Genomic DNA, 24,204 nt, shown 5'->3' with positions numbered 1-24,204 from the left:
AGATATCTAATTAATAAATATGCGCTATTGTGTTAGAATAAAGTAATCAATATGCATTTAGCTTTATCATATGCTAAATATATGATGCCGACTTCTTCTAAATGTAATTTCGTTGTATATTTTATTAAAGGTTCATTAGACACTCACATTATAAATGAAATCTTTTAATTTGGTCTCTAGTTAGATAGTCCATTGTTTAACAAATACACGTTTCATTTTGCTTCTGTTCAAATAAAATGTAATTAATTATCAGACTCCTCGCCAAGCCTCTAAGTTTCATGTGAGTACCATCTCCAGCTTTCTCCTGTTTTGTGTATGATGGTGTATTGTCTTGTTTTAGGATTGTAATGGGGGTTCATCTATATTTTCAATAGAGCTAACCCGATTTTCTTTGAAAGTGTTTGAAGCTTTGTAATATTGATATCAGTATATGTTAATCTTGTTGTTTGTAGTAGTGTCTATTACATACAGTTCTGTTAAAAATATAGTATACTGTCCCTTTAATGCAAATGTTGATTTTTGTATCATGTATGAGTTCCACATTGGTTAATCTTCAAATATATTATTGTTAGCATATTTTCACCCCCCACTCCTAAAAGGACTTTAAACCATATTCATTGTTAAAACAAATGTCTTTATTAAAATAAATTAACACAATAATGTCTCTTTAAGAAAATAGACTTTATTTAACACATCAATATAAATCTGATTTCAATATTTATTGTTTGAACAAGTACATGTAGATATACCAACAAGCTTCAAATATATGTTAGCATATGTAATTTTGTTAAAGGGACAGTTTAGAAAACAAATAATGTTTTGCATTATTCTAAAAGTCAATTTTGTAATATCAAATGTTTCTCACCAATTAATCATTTGTCTGTGTTTATTTAAATTTGCTAGCTAAACCTATGAGGTTCGTGTGCTCATTTCTTCGAGCTTGAAGAGTGCATGTAATCATTATGCAATTTGACCACTAGAGGGCATTTGGATAGCATTTGTATATGTAAAACCTTGTGCTCATACAGCATATTATTTACCATGTATTGATCATTGATATCTAAAATGTTGTTATGTCAGAACAACAAATAAGTGGTCATTTTTCATAGTCATAGATAAAAGGGTAAGCACATAAGTCACACGTATTTCTCCATGTTTTGTTGTTTCCAACTTGATAATGCGTAATACAGTGTTTTCTTTGTAATCAATAATTTTCTGACTGTCCCTTTAAGCTGTGTTATTGGCATTCAAACAGTAATATGCCATCATGGATAATTGTAATGGTAATTTTGTTTGCGATTCGGGAAACAGTTTGGACATCACATCACAGAAACCAATCAATATCATGAACAAGGATAGGTATGTGATGATGTGGTTTTCACACACTTATAACCCACACTCTGCTATCAATCTGCCTCCATGGACCCGGTCCCATAGAAGTAGATTATATACAGAGTGTGGTCCACAAGTGTATGAAAACCACATCATCACATACCTATCCATTACACATTAAATAAAAAAAACATTAAACATGAAAATAAATACTTACTTCCTCTTCCTTCCCCTCTTCCCACAGGGCTGAGGCTCTGGGAGGGGCAACTGCCGACTCCGAAGAGTTCTCCTTGGAGATGTTGTGGGAAGAGTGGAAGGAAGAGTACTGGGACGACCAAGGTGAGGAGGAGAGGATGGCTGAGGAGGAGAAGATGGCTGAGGAGGAGATGATGGCTGAGGAGGAGAAGATGGCTGAGGAGGAGAAGATGGCTGAAGAGGAGGAGATGGCTGAAGAGGAGGAGATGGCTGAAGAGGAGGAGATGGCTGAAGAGGAGTAGATGGGCCGGCAGGAGGAGATGGGCCAACAGCAGGAGGCCCAGCAGCAAGAGGCCCAGCAGCAGGAGGCCCAGCAGCAGGAGGCGGACCAGGAGGCAGACCAGCATGCGCCTTCCGGAAAAAATTGAACATCTCTTGGTGTAGATTAATGATTCTGTTTTGGCCTTGTTCGATTCTATTAAGTATGTTTATTATTTGGTTTTAGCCTTCAATTATTTGATTTTGTCCATCAATAATTCGAGTTCGGCCTTCGATATTTTGTATCCGGGAGTTACGCATCTGGTCTATGTAGTCCAGTAGAACCCGCACCTCCGCTATTTCCTCTTGTTGTGCTTGGCGGGGTGCCCGTGCACGGCAGGGTGCGGGTCCTTGAGGGGCCTCTGGTTCCGCAGACTCCTCCTCTGCTTCCGGGGCCTCTTTATCTGCTTCCGTGCCCTCTTTGTCACGGGGGGCCTCTTCCCTCCGAAGTGGAAATTCCTCCCCACCACTCTCATCCCAGGGAGATGGATGAGGCTGTATTTCTTGTGCTGCCTCCTCCCCAGACTCTGTATATTAGAAAGAAAAAAAAAATGTATATATTAGCATATTTGCAAATCAAGCTTTAAATGACTTAGCTTATGATACAATTACAAATGCAGAATCATTAATCCAGTTTGAAATCTAACAATCAATACGATTTCCGCATTTTCTAAACCGTGTTTGTGATATCTCTGGTCAATCTGAATGTTTTAGCGTTTGTTTTCAGTCTGTTTAAATGCATACCTAACCTATAGCCTAGATACTGATGTAACCGCAAAGTAATTGTGAATGCGTGTAAAGAACGTTATAGCATTAATCTGATCCTTAAAGGGACATGAAACCCAATGTTTTATCTTTCATGATTTAGAAGCATACATTTATAATCAACTTTCTAATGTACTTTTCTTATCTAATTAGCTTAATTCTCTGGATATTCTTTGATGAAAAGCATATCTAAATATGCTTATAAGATGCTGATTGTTAGCTGAATATAGCTGCCTCCTGTGATTGTTTCACCGTGTGCATGGCTATTTCTTCATTAAAATATATCTCAAGAATGATTCAAATTAGGTAATATAAGTACATTTGAATGTTTTGTCAAATTGTATTCGCTACCTCAATCATGAAAGTAAAGGTTTGCGTATAGTGTCCCTTGAAATACATTCGTATGTGAATTTATTGTTCAATGAGCTTACCGTCAGATGAGAATGGCAGGTTCCCGGTATCAATTCCTCCGATACCGACTACATCCACCTCGGAGATGCTGGGACGCAACATTTCCTCCCATCGGCAGTACTCTATTTTCAGGGCAGGTCCGCCACTGGTTCCTGCGGAATGTCGGGCCTCCAGGCTTAACTTTTTCTTGAGATCCATCTTACAGTCCCGGTAGCGATGTTTTATCGAATCAAGATCTCTGTTCCTGCCACCCACTGCATTGACTGCATTTCTTATCTCATTCCAGAGCCTCCTCTTGTCAGTCGGGGTAGTCTTCTGGTGCTGCAGCCTCCTATACCTGGCCATATAGGCCTCTACGAGGGCCTCCTTCTCCTCCATCGAAAACCTCGCCTCCCTAGTCGCCTTGGCCTTCCCCTGTGACAATGCCCTCTGTTTCCCGGACTGTGAAGCCCTACTCTGTCCGCCACTGGGCCCAGCCACTTGTTCATCTTGAACCAAGTGGCTGGGTCCACCCACCGCTTCCACCCCCGCTTCCTGCCCCCCTTCCTGCCCTGTTCCTCTCCCCCTCCCTCTCCTCCCCCCTCTACCTCTCCCCTGCCTAGCCTCCATCTGTTCCCTAAACTAAACCCCAAATAATCAAACAAAAAGTGAGTGTGATGAAATGAAAGGGGGTCAAAATAAAGAACTAAAAAGACAAAAAAAGTGCTGAAAGTGTGAGAGGGATGTAAAAAAACAAAGAGGGTAAGGAGTATTTAAATAAACCAAAAGAAGAAGAAGACTAAAAGGAGGATATGTAAACTAAATGTAACTAGGGGATGGGTATGGGATGGGTATGGGGTATGGGATAAGAGTAAATGGGATGAAAGGGAATGGGACTACAGGGAATGGGGTATGGAGTGTAGTATGAGGGGGTAGGGGGTATGGAGTGTATGTAGTGTTATTGATAAGTGTATGTATGTATTGAATGTGTTTGCGTGTAAATGTGTTAAGTGTACAGAAAAATCACTCGCTCGCTAACTCACACTACTACTAATTCTCACTAACACACTACTACTAATTCTCACTAACAAACACTCCCACTAACTCTCACTAACTACCACTAACTCACGCTTCCACTAAAAACTCTCACTAACAACTCCCACTCCCACTAACTCACTCACGCTCCCACTAACAGACTCTCTCCCACTCCCACTAACTCCCACTAACTCACTCACGATAACACTAACAACTGACTCTCTCACGCTAACACTAACTCACTCACAATAATGCACCAAGTCTCTAATCTTAAACCTCCAATCTCCAAAGACCCACCAGCAACACAGTCAAGGAAGCCATGCTTGTGTGGTGCTTATATACCCTGTGTAAATGTTTAATGATGTACCAATTTCCGTTGTAAATTGTGTTCAGGTGTGCTTTATTAGCAATTAATATTAGTGCAATGTGTATTAGTTGTGTGAATTTGCGCATGCTCATTTGGAGTTAGTATTTGTGGAATGTGTAGAATGCGATGATGTCATAGTGGTCGTTTTCTCTAACATTGTCCAATAGTATTCTTTTTAAATGTGAATTTGCGATGGTGTGTTATTAGTGAAGTGTTGTATATGTATGTTTGTCCTAATATATAATGATATTGAATGCGATTATTTTTCTAGTGTATGTATATATTTTTTATTCCTTGTTGTTATTTTGCGAATTTCCGCATCTTAAAGTATATGCGTATTCCCCGTATTAAATTTTTTTTCAAATCCCCCCGCTTGTGAATGTGTAATGCTTGTGTGCTTTGTTGATTGATTGTTGTTGTGACATTTGCGGCGTGTTATTGTTGTGCATGATGTGGTATGCGTCATATGACCGAGCTGTGCGTATTCTCGCGAGATCGAGTGTTAGGTGAAAAAAGCAATTTTTTTGCTTTTCCATTGATCTCTATGGGAGACTGTCTAACGCGGGCAGGATTCCGCGTGTGACATACACGCGTTAGGAGCATCGTTAGATGGTCTTTTTTGTACTCGAAATACCGGAGTCAAACAATGCCGTGCGTTAGACATAAAACACGCGTGGCGTTAGCAACCCATCTACCACCAAACTCCAAATCTAGCTGTAAGTTAATTGTTCACATTAATGGAAACAAGTTTTGACGTTAGTTGTATATATTTTTAAGATAACTGTTTATATATCTCTGATGAAAAATGGTTTACACCTTTAAGGAGACCCCAATGGTCGATTTGTTACATAACTTATACCTAACTAGACTTCCTCATTTGCGGATACTTTTCCCATACACTTTGATCTAATTTTAGCTCCCCCCCCAATAAAGGGTAGCCCACGCCATGTTTCTACCCAGGTGGACTATTGCCACCTCATATTTTCGATACACTACTCTGACTCAAGTGTTCTACTCTCCCCTCTTTAACCCCCTTTTCACCCCCCTTTTCTACTTCTCTTCAGATTACTACAAAACTTTAAGTCGATCTTCAGGGGTTAGTGTTAGGATTTTTTAAGGGTGTATTGGGTGGGTTTTAGTTTTAGATTAGGGTTTGGGCTGCAATAGAGCTAAATGCCCTTTTAAGGGAATTTGCCCATCCAAATGCCCTTTTTAGAGCAATGGGGAGCTTAGGTTTTTAAGTTAGTTTTTTATTTGGGGGATTGGATGTGTGGGTGGTGGGTTTACTGTTGAGGGGGTTGTTTGTATTTTTTATTTACAGGTAAAAGAGATGATTTCTTTGGGGCAATGCCCCGCAAAAGGCCCTTTTAAGGGCTATTTGTAGTTTATTGTAGGTTAGGTTTTTTTATTTTGGGGGGCTTTTTTATTTTCATAGGGCCCTCAGATTAGGTTAATTAGTTTAAATCTTTGATAATTTCTTTTTTATTTTTTGTAACTTAGTGTTTATTTTTTTGTGTAACTTAGTGTTTGTTATTTTCTGTAACTTAGTTGTTTTTTTGGTAACTTAGTAATTTTTTAGTGTAGATTTAAATTATTTGAGTAGGGTTAGGTGTTTAAATATATAATATAGTTAATTTAATTTGTAGTTTAATGTAATTTTAGTATAAAAGTTAGTATAGATTAATTATTAGTTTAATATAGTTTAATGTAATTTTAGTATAATAGTGTAGATTAATTTTTATTTTAATATAGTTTAATGTAATTTTATTATAATAGGTTAGAATAATTAGTAATTTAATATAGTTTAATGTAATTTTATTATAATAGTTAGGGTAGGTTAATTAATAGTTTAATATAGTTTAATTTAAATATAAAGGTAAATTTAAATTTATTATAAGATAGGGATGAGTTAATATTTAATATAAAGTTAGCGGGTTGTTAGGTTTTAATTTAGTTTATGGCGATGTGGGGGGCTGGCGGTTTAGGGGTTAATAACTTTATTTAGTTGCGGTGGGCTCCGGGAGTGGCGGGATATGGGTTAATAACTTTATGTAGGTGGTGGCGGTTTAGGGGGCAGCAGATTAGGGGTTAATAACATAATGTAAGTGGCGGTGGTGTAGGGGGTGGCAGATTAGGGGTTAATAACATAATGTAGGTGGCGGTGGGCTCCAGGAGCGGAGGAATAGGGGTTAATAACTTTATTAGAGTGGCGGTGGGCTCCGGGAGCGGCGGTTTAGGGGTTAATAAGTTTATTTAGTTGCGGCGGGGTCCGGGAGCGGTGGTATAGGGGTTAAACAGTTTAGTATAGTGGAGGTGCTTAGTGACAGTATACAAATAAAGCTGGGAAAAAGCCGAATAGCAGCGAGATAGATGACTGTTAGTTAACAACAGTCTGCTGCTCATCGCCCCGTACTTGGTGCGTGGCTTTTTAACAGCTTTTTTGTTAAATATGGAGAATGTATTCAGGTCCGCGGCAGCGATGTTAGGCGATGTCAGGCGAGCGTATTGGTGCCGGCGAATGCAGCACAGTTGACAGGTTGATAAATAGGACCCAAGGCCTTGTAGTAGCAACAAAACGGAAGTGAGCAGTAGTTATCTAAAAAGCATTTTACATAATATAACATAGAAAAATATAAACCATGTGCCATAAAAATAGAAATAGCAGACTTAGTGAAATAAATTTATTTCAGGGTCAATACATCCATGTTAGATGTAGCAGTTGAAAGCATGAAACAGTAGTTATGACATTAGAGATTATCAAACCAGAAAAAGAAAACACAGACTAATGTATTCATTTTTGAGCTTATGTGTATAACTTTGCAGTGTAAACCATAATAAGTAACATGTGGATGCATTTTGAGGTTAATCCACTAATCTATAAATTTGTGTTGTGATAAATTATTTTTAACTCAAAGTGGTAAGACAAACTGGAACATTAGTGTATTAGGCTGTCTTTGAGTCTCTGAGGTTCACAGAGAAGTTACCTTCCTGGGTCATACATAAAGGCATTATGGGTCAGGAAACATTCTTGTAGACATCTGTTCAGCTGTTCAAGCATCAGCCTGGTTCCAAGTCCTGCATGCCCTTGTCAAGGCTTTGGCATTTGGCAAAAAAGAATCTCTGTGGCAAAGGGTCCCATTCTGCAGCAGTGGGTCTGAGCTCCCTTTTTCTTTGGCAATTGGACATTGTGGGTGGTGTCTTCTTGTACAGATGAGATGGCTGGAGTCTCTTGGGAGGTCTCATCTTCTGTAGACCAATGCTGAAGAAGGTCTTTGCCTTTGGCTGGGGTGTCAACAGTTCTAAGAGATCCTCCTTTAGTAATCAGCAGAATAGTGGGATATCCCCATCTGTAGCGAATCCCCCTTTGCCTGAGGGTTGTTGTTGTTTCCCGAAAAGTTGCTCTTTTCCTCAGGGTAAATTGGGACAGATCTGGAAATAGTTGTATGTGCTGTACTCCCATTGGCATAGGAGGATTAGCGAACGCTGCCCTGAGAACCAACTCTTTGTATGTAAAGTAGTGGAATCTGACAATAACGTCTCTGGGCCTATCTGCCGATACATTTTTACCTTTTGGGATTCTATGTACTTTGTCAATTGGGGATTATCCTTGTGATTTGGATGGCCTTAGGTGGTGGCAGTATTCTACAATACAGGCTTCTAGATCTGCATTGAGGGCATCTTATGGATCCCTCTGAATCTCACATTATTGCGGCGGGACCAGTCCTCCAAGTCCACAATTTTTGTCTCTAGGGAATCAATGTGGTCTACTAGGTTTTGTAATTGATTCATGGGATTAGTGTGCTCAATAGCTAGGTCTTCTGATTCATTCCAGGGCCTCAGTTTGTTCATTGATGGCACCTATATCTCTCCGTAATTCAGTCAGTGAACCCTTGATCGCCTTGGAACGGGAGTCTTGTAAGGCATTCAGCTGCTTTGTTAGAGTATCCACGATTCCTGCAGCTGCAGAATCTTCCATGCCCAGATGAGATGCTTGGCTTAAGTCTGAGGCTGCTTGGGACTCTTGTTGTAGTTCTAAGGCAATATCTATTGCCACAGATTTTTTAACCGATGAGGAAGCAGTTGATTTCTTTTTTGAATTCTGTGGCATGGTGATTCTTTTAGGCTGAATGGAAATAATACTTCAAATGCTCGCCAAGACGCTTTATGATCAAGGAAGCTGAGTCTCCTTTTACATAGTGTACAGTACAGATTTATTGTGAAACAACTGTGCAAATTCCCTGGGGGTCAAGGTCCAGGTATATTTAGCTAGTCGGCATGTATGGGATGCTATGTAGGTGCCCCCTCAGGGGTTGTTTGTCACCACTGGACTCAGACGGAGAAGGGGTAGGAGGATATAACCCACTCAGACCTCCTGGGTGTAAAAGGGAGAAAGAGAGGCCCCTACATCATAAGATAGAGTATATAATAGGATCCTGTATGATTAAGGTAAATCCATATATGCTCTAGGGCTTAATCTAAAACCCCAGCCTGCTTGGGATTTGAGTGATTAGGGGAGATGGGAAGTAGCTTTTTAAGCCTCTGGAATGGCAAGTTATGGAGTAGCCTAGGCCTTGTTGATACCGTTATATCAGCAGTTGCCCTCCTTAGACTACCAGTATATGATGGAAGCCTAGATTATGCCCTCTGAGGGATTTGAGTGTAGAACTATTTGCAGCTCTGCATGTCTGGTGGTAGTTGAAATGTGATGATATCTTGTGTGCCTCTGAGGGAGCCGCTTATGTTATGGCCTAGGCCTTAGTGTTTGAGTAACCATCTTACCTGCTTCAGCAAATTGCACTAACACCCATAAACTACCTATTAACTCCTAAACCGCCACCCCCGCATCGTAAATACTATATTAAACTTATTAACCCCTAATCTGCCGGCCACCCACATCGCCAACACTAAATTAAAGTATTAACCCTTAAACCGCCGCACCACACATCGCAACACACTAACTAAACTATTAACCCCTAAACCTCCGCCTCCCCCCATATTGCCGGCACTAAACTAAACCTTTTAACCCCTAAACCGCCACTCCCCCACATCGCAACACACTAAATAAACTATTAACCCCTAAACGTAACACCCCCTAACTTTGAATTAAACTTACAATATATCTACCTTTAAAAAACCCCCAACATATTTGAAATTTAAAAAAAATAAGCTTAAACTATAAATAAACCTAATATAACTATTTTAAAATACTAAAATAAACGAAAGATAAAAAACCTAAGTTACAAAATTAAAAAATCCTAACATTACAAAAAACAAACACTAAAATTATGAAAAATAAAAAAAATCTAAGATTACAAAAAATAATAAACAAAATTATCCAAAATAATAAAAATCTAATACCCCTATCCCAGATAGCATGTATTTTTGCTGCAAGTTTGAAAATGAATTGTTAAACTCTTGCTAGACTTGCCAAGCTTCAAAAGTTTGCTGTACAATTGTTGCAAGTCTTTATTGAAAGTCACTGGAATAGACTTGCTTTGTAAATTTGCAGCAAGTATGCCACAATTGTGTATAGCATTTGTTTTTTTTTCTGTAAAAATTGCAAATATATTGCTAAACTCTTGCTAGACTTGCCAAGCTTCAAAAGTTTGCTGCACATTTGTTAAAAGTCTTCAGAATAGACTTGCGTTGTAAATTTGCTGAAAGTTTGCCACAATTGTGTATAGCATGTGGGGTTTTTTCTGTTAAAATTGCAAAGGAATTGCTAAACTCTTGCTAGACCTGCCAAGCTTCAAAAGTTAGCAGCACATTTGTTGCAAGTCTGCGTAGAAAGTCTTCAGAATAGACTTGCTTTGTAAATTTGCTGCAAGTTTGCCACAATTGTGTATAGCTTGTGTTTTTTTTCTGTTAAAATTGCAAAGGAATTGCTAAACTCTTGCTAGACTTGCCAAGCTTCAAAAGTTTGCTGCACATTTGTTGCAAGTCTGCATAAAAAGTCTTTAGAATAGATTTGCTTTACAAATTAGATGCAAATTTTCTGCCAGATTACAAGTGGCACAGCCCTTTTGGGCACAGAGATAAGACCATTCATTTTGCAAGTTGAAAGTAAATGCGAACGCAAAAGTGCAATCACGATTTAGATTTTTTGGGTTAATGTGACTTCAGAGCTCTGGTTAACTGTTACACTCGACTAAATAGTTGCCCGATACACATCAAAAACATATGTAACAGTACAGTTACATTCATATTGACACTGTCTGATAGAAATTATTGCATAAAAATATTGCATTGCAAAGTTAAAAGAGTGCAAAAATATGAAAACACACATGACAGCTGTTATTTTTTTTTCTTGTTCAAAATAAGGCTCCATTAAAGCCTAGGGGGAATACGATCCTATGCTCTCAAATTCGCATAGCCTTTTTTTCTGCACAAGGATGCGACAACGAGAGAGCAAAATTGTTACTTCCAACCTGTAATAAGTGCACAACTGGGTGCACAATAGTAAAAAATTGAGTGCAGATAACACGCTCGCAGGAGTGCAAAATTGTGCTCCACTCTTATGGGCATATATATCAAGCTCCGTTGCTCCATAACTTGTCCGCCTGCTCCATAAACTGTCCGCCTGGTCTGAGGCGGCGGACAGAAATCAACCCGATCGAATATGATCGGGTTGATTGACACCCCCTGCTAGCGGCCAATTTGCAGGGGGCAGCATTGCACCAGCAGTTCACAAGAACTGCTGAATTAATGAATTAATGATAAATGCCGACAGCATATGCTGTCGGCATTTATCGATGTGTGGCGGACATGATACGCTACTTCATATCATGTCCGCTCGCACATTGATAAATATGTCCCTTAATCTTGCCCTTTATGTTTCCCCTACATAATTTTAATTTTGGTATCTAAAAATTCAATATTCCTTGATTTTACATATTTATTGATACTTTGCATTTATTTGCATTGATTATACTTACATTGAAGTCATACCGTGGAAGTAATAATTTCTTTGACTCATCTTTTTATACTAGCTATGTCACTTTTAGCACCTTTAGGAATTATTTCAACATATATTAAAATATATTATATAAGATAATATATAATGAAACTGAATTTTACTATTTACCCTTTGAAAAGCTGCAAACTAAATATTTATTATGTAACAAAGGGCCATAATCCTCCTCATTCTGAATTAGAAACTAAAATATATTCAAGGGAATCATTGTCAATATTTTTTTCTGAATTTCTTCTATTTCTATGCTGGCAGGTTTTTTTTATCATCCGATAAGACAACTCTTTTTAACAATATTGCTTTCACTTTAATAAAACACATCATAATAAAAGGTCACTTCTCTTTTTGACTCATCTGGACTCCAGTCCAGTCTGGACTATTATAGTCAGGGATCAGTATGGGGAGCAGACACCTATGCATGCAAATGCACTGAATTTGTCAAGTTTGTGCGAGTGAAGCTCTAGGGGTCGATTTATCATCAACACCCGTATGTATCTGTTTCCGCGCAAGCCTTTGGGCTCGCTGGAAACAGGAGTTAAGAAGCAGTGGTCTTATGACCACTGCTCCTTAACTCATCTGCCACCTCTGAGGTGGCGGACAGCAATCAGCCCAATCGGGATGATTGACACCCCCTGCTAGCGGCAGGGGGTGGCATTGCACAAGCATTTCACTATAAATGCTTGTGCAATGATAAATGCTGACAGCGTATTGATGTGCGGCAGACATGATCTGCTACAGCGGATCATGTCCGCCCGCACATTAGTCAATCACTCCCCTAGCGCAAACTGTTAGGGTTTTTAAAAAAATGTACGCCAAATACAACATAAGTGCATTCAAATAAAGTGTTACACCCATATATACACTACCTGATAAAATGATTAATTGAAATATTACTACAATTTTTTTTATAAGGGTTAAGAGGTATGGTATATGAAAAGCTGCTTTAACTTACTTCAGCTATAACGCTGTAGGTCTTACACAGTGTTGGGTTAGTGCGCAAACAATAAGTATTTTTTTAAAAGCGTGCTCTATTGAAAACTATATGGAGAAGAAGTTAACGGGATCATAATATTCAAAGTCCTGAAGTTAGCATGCATCAGGTTTTACTCATGTTCAAATGATTTACTTTCAACATGTAATACAAGCGCTAACCTGCCCATGTTAAAAGTTTAATTTCAGCTGTGTTTACGAGCGAACAAAATAAATATTTAACGCACCACTTGTAATCTGGCCCAATATGTGGTAGCAAGGTAAATTGTCTGTAATCACCATCCTTACAATAATAAATAGAAAAAGTAGTAATCTTGCTGTCTTAGCCCACCATCCATCAGTTGTACAATATATACTTTTATCATTTCACCTACACCCATTTATTCTGTTTGCCTATATCTTACAAAAGCATTAAAGCAATAAAACATGAAACCTAAAAAAATGTTTTCATGATTGAGAAAGAGAATACAATTTTAAATTTTTTTCCAAATTTTCTTCTATGATCTATTTTGCTTTATTATCTTGGTATCCTTTGTTGAAGAAAATCAATCATTACTGGGAGCTAGTTAACACATTGGGTGAGCCAATTACATGAGGCATATTTGTGCACCCACCAATCAGCAGCTTCTGAGCCTACCTAGGTGTGCTTTTCAACAAGGGATACCAAAAGAACAAAACAAATTAGATAAAATAAGTAAATTGAAAAGTTATTTTTAAATTGCATGCTATATCTGAATCATGAAAGAAAAAAATTGGGTTTCATGTCCCTTTAAACTGGAGACATATCAGGTCATCCATCATCCATCCCCACCCATTAGACATTAGACAACCAGGAATCATTGATCTTTAATAAACATTATATAAAACAAATGGACATCATAAAATTTGCTGTTCCCCTAGTGGTGTTGATGGAATGACCTGGGCTTTAACCCTGTTTACCCATTTCACAAACTATTATTATTATTATTATTCTGAGAGTTAAAATTGTGCACTTCAAATGTATTTTGTATTTTTAAGTTCCCCATGTGCTTTTAAGATGGGATGATGAGCCACAATCAGCACTGCTAGGCACATTTTTGTACATATCGACACAAGAGAAAAAGAAAAAACAATGGGACACACAATATAAGTGTTTGTAAAAAAGGCAGGAGACCTTGTCTGCGTTTACACAGTAATAGATTATAATAAATACTGAGTTAAAGTGGGTAAAAGCCAAATAGTATATTTAAAAAATTAAATAAAAAACACTTTTTTTGTGGGGAAAAATCAATACTGCAAAGTCCAAATAAAATACTACACTGGTAATCAACTTTAGTATCTGCAAGTTGCTTCTACCTAATGTTCAATGCTTCTCCTCACCACCCCATATAATTTAGACTCAGGCCTCGATGATTGAAAGCTCGTTTTTAAAATGATATGATGTAAAGATGTTCGCACTGGAGTGCGAATATAATATCGGAATGAATGAAAGTGAAATTGATTGCGTGTATGTATTCGAAATGGGCGTTTTTTCGTCATTCGACATATGCTGCGAATGGTTTTTTTGGTTTGCGTAATGTTAAATACCCACTTCGTATGTGTAATTCTGTATTCGTAATTTTTTTTAAAAGTGTCTATTGATCAATTAACTTTGAACTTAGAAATGCAGATTTTTATATTATAAATATTAAATGTCCAAAACTCATGTATTATTTCTGACTTCTGTTTATTTTGAAAAAAAAATAAAAATAATACAATTGCATTCATAAGTAAAGCAATGCAATGCAATGTAATTATACAGTTTTAAATCAAAAATAATTATTAATCATGTGTTCCCTCACACTGGTGTTTACAACAGGGTCCTGTGAAGAAAATTCATTTTGAATTATTCCATGTTCATCATCATAATCCACATCAATATCTAGATTATTTTCAATGGCTAAATTATGAAGCATACAACACAAAGTTATTATGTCTGCAGCCTTTGTCGGTTGATATTTTAATGCTCCTCCAGTTTTATCAATACAACGGAACCTACTCTTAAGAAGTCCAAATGTACGTTCAATAGCTGATCTTGCTTTTGAGTGTGCGTCATTGAACTTCATTTCTTTTCTGTTTGCTGGTTTGGAGACAGGTGTGATTAACCATTTGTAACATGGGTATCCTGCATCTACTGTTGGATGTATGATTTATGGTTAGTATTACAAATAATTTATTTTATGTATTAGGCAATTAAACATCTTAGTACATAACTTACCAAGTATCAAACCATTTCAACAAATTCCTGCATTCATATCTTCATAAAGGAGTGATTGCTTTAGAATATACGAGTCATGTGCACTCCCTGGAAAAGCTGACAACAGAGAAATAATTTTGTATTTGTGGTCACATACAACTTGAGTGTTTAGAGAGTGCCACCCCTTTCTGTTAAAATATGTTTCTGGATGATCAATTGGTGCACAAATTTGTATGTGTGTGCAGTCAATACATCCTAGAGTATTTGGTATTCCATAATGTTCATAGAAATATTCCTTAATTATATTTTTTTCATTTTCAGTCATTGGAAATTTTATAAATCTGTCAATATTTTTCTTGAAAACATTAATTACCTGGTTAAGAAACCTGGAAAAAGCACTTTGTGACACACCTGTAATAGAACTGGTGGTATGTTGGAAAGAACCCGTTCCCAAAAAATGAAGTGTGGTCAATAATTTTACAATTCCTGGTATTGCTCTATTTCTCCTTGTTCTAGGATCCAAATCATCTTTAAATAATTCATAAAGGGTAATTATAACTGATTTGTTAAATCTAAATCTTTGAAATACAATATCATCAGGCATGTCACTTAAAAATTGTCTTTCTCTGTATGTTCTGGGCCTGTATACCCTGTGTGTCCTCATGGTTGTTGTTTCTGAAATTAATCCTTGAGATTGTTCAACATCATTTTCATTCAAGATTTCTATCCTATTTGTATGATGTGTTATCAACCTCCTTCTTCTCCTTTGAAATCTTCTATGTTGAAGTAATGTATAATATATATATTCTGCCATCTGTAATAATAAATATTAAATAGAATTGTAAATTAAATATATTATTAAATTTAAAATTATATATTTCTAAATAATTTTCGTAAACTTACCCTCGTAAATAGAATTTCGCGCACTTTTTTGAAAATTACGTCAAAATATTTATAGTCTCCATAATTGCTTATTACGACGCTCTTTGATCACGTAATTTTTGATCATTGCACATTTTGTAATAAAGTTTTGCAGTGAAAACATATGCAATCATCCTTCGCTATTTCAATATAAACTTCGTAAATGTGTTTGTGAATATTCGTAACTGCAATCGTTACGTAATTTGACATTATAAAAGTCCACTTTTTATGGCGCGAAATTCTCTATGCTACTTTCAGGAGTAAACTTAAAATTCGATTTTCATTTCTAATAGAAAAACAAGTGTATTTAAATTACGAAAATATTAACAATGGTAAGTACATATAATCCACCATATTATATATATTTATTGTATATGTTATTTTAAATTTACTTTTATTTATTTAAAGAAATATGACATTTAATGGTAATGTTATTTTAATAAAAAGACATTTAAAATGTATTCATAGGTTCTACCAACTGGAGTATCATCACAAAATAGTGAGTCTGGTAGAAACCCTGCATTCACAGAAGATGAAAATCTGGTATTAGCACAGCAAATGCAAATGTATTATGATAAACTGTTTGGATCCATGGCTGCAAAAACTTCTAATTTTGAAAAGAATTCAATATGGGAAACAATTTCAAAATCTGTATCAGCTGTAGGTGTTAGGCCCAGATCAGTGACCAAATGCAAAAAAAGATACTCTGATTTAAAAATTAAAGTTAAAGCAAAAATGGGAAAAGAAAAAACTGAAAGAATGAAAACAGGTGGTGGAACATATGTACCAATCACATACTCTGATTCTGAAAAAATAATTAGAGAATTAATCCCAGCTGCAATGGTTTCTGGAGTTCCTGGACTTACTAATATTGGTGTAAGAACAGGTAATTTTTATTTTGTTTCTGGATAATGTAATTTTAAATATGTATGTGAAATAATAAATATAAAATAAACCAAAAAACATTTTTTTTTTAGTGGCAGAAGAACAAAATGAAAGCTCACAAGAAAATCTTGAGACACCATCATTGGATCTTAATGAATCTAATATTAATGAAAATGAAATGTTGGATAATTTAGAATGTAATATAACTAATAAAGAAAGAAGTATTGAAAGTGAACTACCACCCAACAATATATCATCTCAAAATGAAATACCAATAAATGTAGTGTTGGATTTATCACAAGCCACATTTTCAAATAGTAACATAGAACAGGAGGAGGAAAACAACAATAGCAATGAAGCTGAACATACAATTATTTTTTTACAAAATGAAAATAATTCATTACCATCAGAAAATGAGAACAATCCTGAGGACAATGAATTTTATAAGGATGTTGGTGAATTTAGTTATAAATTAATACAACATAATGATTTATTACGCGACAGACTTGAGATTATGAATAACACAATGCTTGAATTTAATGAAGAAATAGTTAAACAAAATCATGCTATTAAAAATTTAAATGATTCTGTTGAAAAAAGTAATACACATTTGGAACACATTAGTGAGTCCTTAAAATCAATAGCTCAGTCAATGATTTTATTATGTCAAAAAAATGATTGTACTAATACTCCTTTAAATTTAAATGTTAGTTCTTCAGAAAATCCTGAAAATTTAAATTCATTTGTAACCGAATCAACCAATTTAGGAAATTCAGATATTGATGGAATACATTCTGATGTTATAATTTCTGATGGAAAAAGAAAAGGACATCAGAATTCTGATGGTAATCTTCAAGCTATTAAAAAACCAATAAGAAAATATAGAAAAAGAAAATAAATGTAATATGTATATAATATTATTCTTTGAGTTAAACATAGTAATTTAAAATAAATGAAGATAAAAAACTTGTAAAATATTTGTAAGGTTTATTTTTGAAAAATATTAAAGGGACAGTGCACACAAATATGCAGACACATGTGTATTATAAACTAATATAAGTAAGAACATGATTTGATAATGATATATACATCCATGTTCATTAATTATATATTCATACTTTTGAACACCCCACACTGAAATCATAAATCAAATGTACACGTCCCTTTAATACATGTGTGAAAATATGTAATGTGTTGTATGGTGTAGAAATCTAAAAAATAAAAAGACCAATTGTAAATATTCTTTTTATTAACTTTCTAAATAACAAACAAAAAAACAAACATAAGATATTAATGTGGATGATAAAATGGTCCACCACGTGTTTTAACCCCAGAATAAAATGCCCTTCCCTCCCACCTTCTTTCTCTGAACATTAGAGCACGCTGTTCTTTTTGATTTTCAATCACTCTGGTTAAAAGTCTTCTTACTTTTTGATTGTGAAGTCTTTTTTTTTTTAAATTGTGAAGCATAGAGTCTTTTAAAATGGTGAGATTGTTGTTGATATTCTCTATCAAAACACACATTTTATCCAATGTATTCTCTTCCCTTTTTCCTGTTAGACATAAAACAAATATCATATTAAACTACATTAAAATTGAATTGCACTAAGCACATATTTAAAATATTGTTATGATAAATAAAAAAAGAAAAAAGGAATTGATAGTTCATGTGTTAAAATTAAAAACTGTGACAATTTTATTTTTACATTTAAATTTAAAATGCACACACATATAAGTGACATTCTTTATTAACATACAAATTAACATGGTAAGGTGTAAATGAATACATACCTTGTTCATGTGGTTGAGAATCTTCTCCATTGGCAGCATCAACCACATTTGTACTAATTGCATTTTCATCATCTTAAAAAAAAAGAAAATGAAATTATTTTGAAACATATTTATATATTAATTTCTATATTACAAGTAGTGAAAATAAAATATTGTGCATCCATTAATGTATAACAAATCCCTTTTATGGAGGCATAATTAATAACCATCCATTACAAGTGCTTTTAACATTATTTACAAATCTGAAGCAGGTTTTTGGGGTAAAACTAAGCAGATGTAAGGAGATATCCTAACATGTTATAGATCAGGGGATTTACATATTGGTCTATAGGGAACTTTGTCATATAAAAAAATGAATATATATTAAAAAAATACAACGCTTAAAGGGACACTGAACACACTCATAGAACATGCAATTTTAAGAAAATATCTAATTTACTCCGATTATCAAATTTTAATAATATTCTTGCTATCTTGATTTGAAAAAGAAGGCACCTAAGCTAAGGAGCCAGCAATTATTTTGGTCAGCAGTTGTTTATTTGTGCGTGAACTTATCCAACAATCAAGAACAACCCAGGTTGATTGCCAAAAACCTACATTATAGCTTTTCAAATAAAGATAGCAAGAGAATGTATAACATTTGATAATAGGAGTAAACTAGAAAGCTGATTTTAATTGCATGCTGTATCTTATTCACAAATTAAAGAATGTGGGTTCATTGTCCCTTTAAATTGATGTTTAAATTTACATGCTAAATGATTATAAAATAAAAATATCCACATATATACCGGTAATGATGAATTCAATATTTTGAATTGATGGAATTTCAAATTGGTCACTTCCACACGCTGCCTCAGTGCTTTCAGCAAGTAATGCTGGTGATGTAGTAACTTCTTGCACTAAATTAAAATAAACTTGATGTAATTTTTTATAAGGAACATGATATGTTAACTAAATAAATTAAAAGAAAAAAAAAAATAATTTCATCCACATCCTCAGAATTATTTTGCTGTGAAACATCACTTTCTGGGCCAACAGAGACATCTACATGTTCTTCACACAAGGGAGAAGTCTGGGAAGATGATGCTGAAGTCGACTGTTGCTCAATGTCCACATTAGGGTTTACAGACATTAAAAGTTTAATAAATATTCTTTCATATTTTAAAAATCGCCTCCTCCTCTTATTCTTTCTTTGAACTTTCCTTTTAATGTCTGCAACCCTTTTGCGACATTGAGCAACAGTCTTTATATGTGTGGCATTTAAATTAACCATTTCAGCAATATCTTCCCAGATTGCATCCCTTGTCTTTAAACTAGTGTCACGCCTCTGTGGTCCAAAAAGCATGTCATAGTTTGGCTCCAGAGCAGATACAAGGATTTCATTCTCCACAACTGTAAACCTCTCAGCAACCATTTTCAAATATCTCATCAACTGCCTCACAGAATAAAATCTGATATCTATATAAATATACATGTAACCAGAGTAAAATGTAAAATACGCTGTGATTGGAGAATATTAAGGAAGTACTCATAAATATGCGTACATAAATGTATTGCAAGGTATTATGGTAACAGAAATAATATAACAATAAATATGATTGGTTAACAAATATTGCACATTGAACATTGTTTAAAACATATACGCAATTTCGTAATAATACAAATGAGTGAAAATATCTAAATAAAGAGCGTAAAAATATTTATTGTACGATTTCAATAAAAAAGAATAACAAAATATAACCAGAACAGTAAAAGCAGAATTCATTGCGAAGGAGAGTTTCATTGCGAAGGAGAGGGCGTAAGATGGGCGTTCCATGGGCGTAACCTGAGTAAATCTCGCAAGTTTCACAGATATGTTACGATGATATAAAAACATACGCCATACGAATCGCACATTCAACTCACATACATATCTCGCCAGACATCCTTTGGCGAAATAACATGAATAACATTATTTACAATATTTATTTCATTTTAAAAATAATACGATATAACGTATTTAGACAATATACTATAACTGTAGTTTTACATTTTGAAATATGCAAACACAAACTGAAATAAAGTGAATCATTAAAATTACGAAGCGACGCAATGATATATGGAAACCCATTTCGAGGTTCGTGAAATGATATAAGGAGGCGAAGTCTATAGTTTACTATGGACAGCTTATCGCGTAACGTATTGTTTACAATGGACTGCCCACTTTATACGATCATTACGCAAGGCGTGAAATTTGCGAGAGTTGCGAGTCAGAAATACACATTTCTCGCCGCAAATTACGAACTTTCAATCATCGAGGCCTAAGGCTTCTATTTTCAGCCAAAAGTTTCTATGTGCACACATCTGAAGAGACAGCTGAAATGGGAGGGTTAAAGATTTTATTCGGCATCACAGGAGAAGCTTTCAAGAAGTGAAAAAAAGAAATGAAAACACATGCAGCAAGAAAATGAGATAAATAAACAGACAATGACATCTACTAAACTAAGGTAGGTAAACCTATCACTAAAAATTATCATCCACTGTGCCTTTTGTGAGAACTTTAACTGTGAGCATGCATGCAAAGCATACTTAAAGGTACAGTCTAGTCAAAACTAGATAATAAAAAATGCACTTTTAAACAACTTTCCCATTTACTTTTATCATCAAATTTGCTCTGTTCAATTGGTATTCTCTGTTGAAAGCTAAACCTAGGTAGGCTCATATGCTAATTTCTAAACCATTGAACCGCTTCTTATCTCAGTGCATTTTGACAGTTTTTTTTACAGTTAGACACTGCTAGTTCATGTGTGTCATATAGATAGCATTGTGCTAACTCCTGTGTAGTTATTTATGAGTCAGAACTGAAATAAGGGTGCAGTCTACAGAGGCTTAGATACAAGGTAATCACAGAGGTAAAAAGTATATTAATATAACTGAGATAAGGGGCAGTCTGCAGAGGCTTAGATACAAGGTAATCACAGAGGTAAAAAGTATATTAAAGGGACATTAAACCCAAAATTTTTCTTTCATGAGTCAGACAGAGAATACAATTTTAAACAACATCCCAATTTACTTCTATTATCTATTTTGCTTCATTCTTTAGATATCTTTTGTTAAAGAAATAGCAATGCACATTGGTGAGCCAATAACATGAGGCAAATAAGTGCAGCCACCAATCAGAAGCTACTGAGCATATCTAGATATGCTTTTCAGGAAAGAATATCAAGAGAATGAAGCAAATTAGATTATATAAGTAAATTAGAAAGTTGTTTAAAATGGTATTCTCTATCTGAATCATGAAAGAAAAAATTTGGGTTTAATGTCCCTTTAATATAACTGTGTTGGTTGTGCAAAACTGAGGAATGGGTAATAAAGGGATTATTTATCTTTTAAAACAATTCTGGAGTAGTTTGTCCCTTTAAGTACACAAAAAAACAGTGTACATGTAAAGCATACTTAAGTACACTGCATGTGCTCAGAGCTGGTATTGCATGGGAAATGACTCAGCATGTGTCATGTACACAACCTCTGGCTCTCTTCGCTGATACACTTTTTAAAATTAGTTTTTATGCTCCTATTACTGTTAGCGGACATTAGAATCTACTAGCCCGTGGTGCCCTAGCCTTGGTCATTGAGCGCAGCAAATATCCTCTAACAGTAAGAAGAAACATTCTATGGAAATATGTGGATCGATGCAGCTTGTGTTAAAACTCATTCATATAATACACGCAGTCAGCACCACAACTGCAAACCGAATATTAAAATCTACTAGCCGGTGGTGCCCTAGCCTCGGTCATTGAGCCCAGCAACTCTCCCTGCTTTGGGAATTTGCCCAACCAAACTTGTGCGGAGTTCCATGTAAGCACAGCGTGCTGGAGGAGTGTCAGCAGATCAGCTGCTGCAAGAGATCACACCGCGCAGGAACTGTCCGGACTGATCATGGCGAAATTGTTAAATAAATATTTCAGCCTGGGTAACAATAAAACCAAGAGCCCTCCACAGCCCCCCAGACCAGATTACAAGAGTAACCGAGTGATCTTTCTACCTGCCACAGCAGCAGTTTAACTAGTATCACCACCACACGTCCCCACTACCCGGACACTGCAGAGAGGAGAGCGACCTTATAAACGCTTACCGTGCACAGAAGGAGAGAGATTTCCAGGATCCTTACAATGGACCCGGTTTGTCTCTCTGCAAGCTGTGGGCTATGTGCATGGAAGAACAGCAGCGGAGGGCAGGAGGGGCAGATGAGAGGCAGTGAGTGCCGGGCAGGTGGCAATGTGATGTGGGTCTGTGCTTGTAACAGCAATAACCATGTCTACAAGCTGTTCCTGCCCGGCACTCACTGCCTCTCATTCTCTGTAACACACAGCGCTAGAAGCACAGATCAGCCCTGATGTATAAATGCATAATCTGCCTATATCTCACGTCAATAGAGCAGCCCTTTCCTTATATACATGGTTTAAATGCAGGCAGTGAACAGACCATTTAATTAATAAATACAATAGATGAGATTTATTAGACAGTGGGGGGAGTTATGGCTAATGTACCTGGAAATATAAAACCCAGAGATTATGTACTGGCAGCGGTGCTGCTCTTTGTTTTTAATCATCCTTTAGAAATGTATGCCCTGTGTGTGTAATAGCGTGTGTCTCACTGAACTGAATGAAGGAAGACACAGGAGCGCGCAGGGACGAGTGGAAATGATCCTGTACTAGTGAGAGAGCTTTTGGGAGACGTCAGAGAAGGAGGGGTCAGGAGGCCATTTCAAAACAGCCAGATGAGATCAGTAAGTTTATTTTCTGCCAAAGTTTATTTAGATGAAAATTGGGCTACAGTTTACTGTAAAGATTGTTAATTAACTAATCTAAATAAGTTACAATAATTTTTGGGTTGACTGTCCCTTTAGTAAGCCACCTGCTACTGCATTACACAGAACATACAAACACAACTAGATTTAAATGTTAAAGGGATAATCCAAATACAATTGAAATGTGCATCTTTATTTTTCTGTTTGAAAACGAGCATTTTTGTAATATACAGACATTAGAAAACTCTTTTAGAAAAATCTATGTTTTATATAAGAGATGTTACTGTTAAGTGTATGAAATATACAGACATTAGCAAACAAACTGCATCTGCGTGTGACTTTCTCATATAATGGTGTAGCAGTGCTAAGTATTATTCATATGCAAGTGAGCTGTTAGGGTGTTTTATTTAACATGCATTACAAAATACAGTAAATATTTTAAGGTAATTAGTGATTTTAATCTAATTTTCTTGCTGCAAATGTTTTAATTTACTTTTTTAAATGATTCTACTGTGATCAAAATCTTTAACGTAAATTAAAAGATTTGCAGCAAGAAACTGAGATTAAATCCCTATTCCCTAAAAAATAATCCTTGTTAACAGTCCCTTTAATATCAGTTGCCAATTATTTTGATCTAGGGCAGTGGTTTTCAAACCTGTCCCCAGGCCTCCCCAACAGGCCAGATTTTCTGGATTACCTTGGATGAGAGCAGGTAAATAACCATCAGCCAGATTACGAGTTTTGCGTTATGAGTGGCTCGCTAATAACTTGCAAGTTATTTCCACCGCTCACCTTTAATAGCGCTGCTATTACAGGTTTGCAAAAACCCGTCCGTTAGCAGGCAATATGGCAGCGTTGAGCTCCATACCGCACACAAATACCAGCGCTGCTTTGAGCTGGTTTTACGTGCTCGTGCACAATTTCCCCAGAGACATCAATGGGGAGAGCCGGCTTAAAAAAAAGCCTAACACCTGCAATAAAGGAGCGTAAAGCACCGTAACGCAGCCCCATTGATTCCTAAGGGGAAAGAAAATTTATGTTTACACCTAACACCCTAACATAAACCCCAAGTCTAAACACCCCTAATCTGCTGCCCCTGACATCGCCGACACCTACATTACAATTTTTAACCCCTAATCTGCCGCCCCCAATGTTGCTGCCACCTACCTACACTTATTAACCCCTAATCTGCTGCCCCAATGTCACCGCCATCTACATAAATTTAATAAACCCTAATCTGC

This window comes from Bombina bombina, chromosome 4 (assembly GCF_027579735.1).
Source record: "Bombina bombina isolate aBomBom1 chromosome 4, aBomBom1.pri, whole genome shotgun sequence".
Taxonomy (NCBI): domain Eukaryota; kingdom Metazoa; phylum Chordata; class Amphibia; order Anura; family Bombinatoridae; genus Bombina; species Bombina bombina.
Note: the sequence above shows the minus strand (reverse complement) of the source record.